Raw genomic sequence first — 5,259 nt, 5'->3', positions numbered from 1 at the left:
TTAAAAACTGCTAAAATCTGAATAATTAAAGAAGAACTCTGGGGGAAGATTTTATAAACCCTTGCAGTGGGGCTACACCCGCACTGCAAGGGTTTACTGCTCATTTTTGTTTAGGTGTGAAAGTTATACTCATCTGTACTGCGGAGCCAGCACCCTACTTCTCTGGTCACTGAAGGACATCCGCTGCACAGATGGAATGTTCCTCAGCGTCCTCACGCCTATACACCTGGATCCTCTGCAGTGGTCTAAGGATTCTTAGACCACTGCAGAGGAGGGGGAGAGAGTCTCTAGGCCCAAGAACAAGCTGGCTCGAATGATCCGGTGAGTATAACTATATTTTTTTTAGCACCTAGACACAAACGAGCAGTTAACCCTTGCAGTGTGGGGGTAGTCTAACTGCAAGGGTTAATTAAAAAATGTCCTTAGAGTCCTTCTTTAATTAATATTCCAATATACCTGGAGGGGAGTCCACCTAGAATCTATGCGCATCTCATAGGGTCAGTGGGAGTACACTGCCTGAAGACTTTGCCAGGTACATTGATCTCTCCCTGTTTCTGCATTGTTAATCACATTTAAACTTCCAGGGAAAGTCTGAATCTAATTTCTTTGAGAAACTCCTTAGCACTGACATTTGTATCATTAGCCTTCCTGCACTGTAAGTAGCCTGCAGTGGGTGTGCATGGGAAAACATAGATCTCCTGTATCACAGCAAACAGGGATCTCAGGTCATCAGATTATCAGCAAAGGGAAGTGGAGTGTTTTTTAAACCAGTTGCAATGTATCATGGTTGATATGATAGAGGTCTTATTTTTACCTGGTGATCCGGCCAGTAAGTCTGTTCATTTTCAACTTCCGTTAACAGGCCAAGCTGTCCAGCAAAAGTAGCACATAGAGGGTTGAGACAAACATTTAACACTGACAGGGGTGCTGACAATAGTCAGATTTTATCCATTGATCTAAAACATTTATTTCAAAAGAAAAAACTGTTGCTGTAATTGCTTAAAAAGTGTTTTCTGGAGTTCAGATTACATTTTTTAGTCAAGTCCATCAAACTTTACTGGTACATCTAACTCTACCCTCTCCCCAGGGTGACAATGCTGCTGTCCAAGGGTGGTTCTATTGCTCCTCTATAGAGTGGAGACACCATAAGACAGGAAGTGTGTTACTGGCTGGGAAATAAAGAATAGGAACTGTGAATATTCTGTGGAAAATCCACTTTACCCTCAGAAGTCGAAATTTAAGGACTAGACAGTAGGGATGCACCAATACCGATACTAGTATACTTGTACTCGCCCAAATGCCCTAATAGTTACCCTCGATATCAGAACTTCCAGTCAGGGGGAGATTTCCTCTGACCGGCAGGATAAATGTAATCCAGTTAGGGTTTGAGTAGAATAGAAAATGTACAGCATTTCTGAGGTCCATAATGCATTCTTGTACAGACAGAGCTGTTTGTGTCTTTATCAAGTCTATTTCAGGACTTTTAGCAATTTATAGTCATTTCCGTGCTCTTATGGGGTAAGATTGTTTCCAGTTATTGCTTTTCAAGAAACTTTTGCTAGCCATTTAATTAGTGGAGATTGAAGTGCTTCTGTTAAGAGGCTAATGTCTACTTCTGAGAAGCATAGGGACTCAGGTGGTAGACTGGAATGTTAAGACGTGCCTTCGTTTTACAACGCTCCCATTTTACTGGAATCAATGCACTTGACATACTAAATGCACCAGCCAAAACAAAAAGAAATCAACAACACATTACAGATTCTGTGGGAGAATGAACTGGAATGAAGGCAACAACTAGTGATGTTTTCCCACTTTCAGAGCGAAGAGCTTTGATGGGTTTCAGTCACGTTATTCAGTAAATGCATCTCTAGTGACTGAGGTAAGAAATTTGAAACAACTAAGTAATTGTGCCAGATAGAAAAATCGGTGACCGTGAGACCACTCAGTTAAATACACAATGGATTCAGGCAGACGTAGTAGTGAAAGTACCGGTTTTGTGTAGGTAAAAGTGACATTAAAGTCACATCCCCCCAACCCATGCTGCTTCAAGGACTTACCTACAATGATGCCTCTTGATTCGATCATCTTCTTTCCAGTACTGGTGCCAGTCTCTGATTCAGCGCTGCCTGCTGTGTCTTCTGTGTCCTACGGTGTTTGTGTGCGTGCATGGTGTGGGCCTGCTGCATTGACTTACCCTGTGTCTCTCCTCTTCTCCCGGCCGAAAAGCTCTACTGAGCATGCACCCGCCTCATGATCCTTCATGGCCGCTCAAGAATCTTCAGATCCTGGAACGGGAGAGAGCGGCGGGGACACAGGTAAGTAATACCCTGTTTGGTAACTTTTTAATTTGTTTTATATTTTTTCATATGTCTACTGCTTGCTAGTAGTAGATATATGCAAAAATAAAAAAAAGAAAGTTTAATTCTACTTTAAATTTAATATCACCCCAATAGACTGCTTAGGGTTAAAGTAGAACTTTTGGCCCAATAAAAAGATTGCAGTGGTATTTTGAAATTATGTAGCATTTTTCCTATCTCCTCCGCTCTACCTGTTTCTGGTTTCTATGTTTTCCTTTTTCCATAAGCTATGCTTTAGTCTTTCCCCAGGCTTTTTCATTAGATAGACTTTAAACGTTTTGGGACAGTGCTGAGGGTTCCAGCTTCACATACTAAATGTACTTTTTTGAGACAGGTTTTGTTTTATGTTATGTGTTCATCCACCATAATCTACTCTATGGGACCACATCTTTATTATGTCATAGTGAGGGATTGGTATTACACTTCTTAACCTCCCTGGCGGTATGATTATGTCAGGAATTTTGTGCCAAAAGCGGTACATTGTTTTTCATGGAAATTTGTTGTTTTATATTGTAGGCCTGTAATTCTTAGTAAATCTTAGGAATAACTCACCTAAATCTGTCCAAACAAGAGTCCAGTAGACATCCCAGGTATGATAAAGTTTGAAACACTTACTCCCATTTACTAGACCATTTTTTTAAATTATATTATAATTTCTTATAATTGTGAAAAAGTGTCAGGCAGGGCACTGGACAAAGCTCTAGGGACAAAATTGAAGTGAAATAGTTTGATACATAAGTGTAATCATAGCAGATTACATTGTATTGTGTGTATTCTGTGTACATTACAACTTTTCACTTTTGAATTTCCCGATGGCTGTGACGCTCGAAAACGAAACTAAAAGTCAGATGCCGGCTTTTAGTTTCATTTTCGGGCCGCGTACAGCAGAGGACGCCGCGGGCTCGCAGGGACAAGGTAAGTCTCACTTTTCTCTGCAGCCCCGAGTCTGGCTCGGGGGTTATCGCTCCTGGTATGGAAAATTCACCCCGAGCCAGACTCGGGATTACCGCCAGGGAGGTTAAAGAACAATTAGAAGACTTGATAAGATCTTCCTCACCATCACCCTAACCAACCGCTCAGTGTCTGCTACCGCCATCTGCCGATCCCTGCACTGGCTTCGTTTTGCTCAAAGGATCAAATTCAAAATATTAACAACCACTTACAAAGCCATCCACAACTCCACTAGTGTCTCTCCCATCCTCTGGAACTCTTTATCCTAACCTGTCCGTCTATCTTCTACAAGGAAGCCTATCCCACCTCAAACTATCCACTGAACCACCATGTTCTCAAACAATTCATCCCCACACAGCTACCTCCTCATGTATCACTGGCCCCTCCCTTTTAGATTGTAAGCTCTCACGGGCAGGGCCCTCCTTACTATCTTGTCTTGAATTGTATTGTAATGTCTTCCTTTTATTGTAAAGCGCTGCACAAACTGTTGGCGCTATATAAATCCTGTATAATAATAATCATTGTCCTCTCCCGTAACTTACACCTTGGAGTTTTCTTTTGACTACACCTGTCCTACATTTTTGGTTCTATGCCTTGGGACGTCTGATTGTAACGATCTTTTTCTTGTGTTTTGATGTTGCATTTTTGTGTACCTTCTGTTATCTCTTTGAAAACTGAAAGAATGTATAAAATGATGTATCAGTGTATGATTTGTTTACCAGCAGCATATTTCCATAATGATTCTTATAATATAGATCCCTTTATTCTCTGTTATTCCCATGTGTTCAAGGTGGAGGACCAGTCTCATGGCCAAACACTCCACAGCGTTGCCTGTAAAGGTCTCTGAAACACACCCCAGTTGTGCACAACCTTCCATTTGAATGCTTATTGTCCACATGAAGCCCCAAGGACTGAGTTTTAAAGTGAAAATAGTGGACAGCAAAATCGTTTTGTAAATGCAGTTGCTGGTACTATACACAGTATGTAGTTCTAAGACTGGCACGGTGCAACTGCGTAATGACTTAGCAGCCCCATAACTAACGTCCCAAACAATGCAATTTTTTCCAAGCAGTTGGGCTGCTTGGTAGAGTGTGAGGCAGATTTTTATTGAAAATGTTTTCAGCAACATTATTTTCAAAGCAACAAAGCAATTCTGCAAACAAATGATGTATTTGTCGTATCTGTGAAGCTTTCAGCTAGAGATATGTGTTTCTCAGTGTTTCCACAGCCCTATACATCAGTCACCAGGCTCATATCATGTCTGTCACTAGCGATGATACACTGTGACAGAATAACAGGTGAAAGAAAAGGGAAGCTGCTGAAGGCATTGTAATCCATAAAGAGTAACAAATAGTCAGCAAATAATCTGCCACCTGAAGCAGACTAGATTACATGAAGCCTGTTCATTCTGTGCTCAGCTCACTTGGAGAGAAATTCATCATAATGCAGTGTACTGCAGTGTGGAAAAGCCAGTAATACAATCATTTTCTATCAGGGCACTGTAAGTATACTTTTTTTTTTTTTAATTGTTTATTTTTTGTTTTGTAAAGAGGCAAAAGGTACAGAAATATCAGTAATATTCAAAAGAGAACGCCCTTGTCTTTTTACAGAGTTGAAGGGTAAAACATACAATAGCATTTCTGACAATTGGCACATAAGTACGCAAGAGTCTTTGTGTGAGTCCTTTTTATCCTTTCATTTTCTTGAAGGTTCCACACATTCGAACATTCAGTGTTGTGAGATTGCAGTAGTAAAAATATTGGGAACAATAACACAGCATGGCCTTTGCATTTAGAGGGCAGCACGTGGCCGTATGTGTGTAAGAGAGATAATAGAAAGGATAGTATCTACAGGATGGGAAGAAGGATTGATATCCAGAAAAAAACAAGAAAAAGTGGGAAGAGCAGACTGGAGAGAAAGAGGGGGGGGGGGGGGGAAAGGTCCGACCCAC

This window comes from Nanorana parkeri, unplaced genomic scaffold, assembly GCF_000935625.1.
Source record: "Nanorana parkeri isolate BGI_ZX_2015 unplaced genomic scaffold, ASM93562v1 scaffold494, whole genome shotgun sequence".
NCBI classification, from domain to species: Eukaryota; Metazoa; Chordata; class Amphibia; order Anura; family Dicroglossidae; genus Nanorana; species Nanorana parkeri.
Note: the sequence above shows the minus strand (reverse complement) of the source record.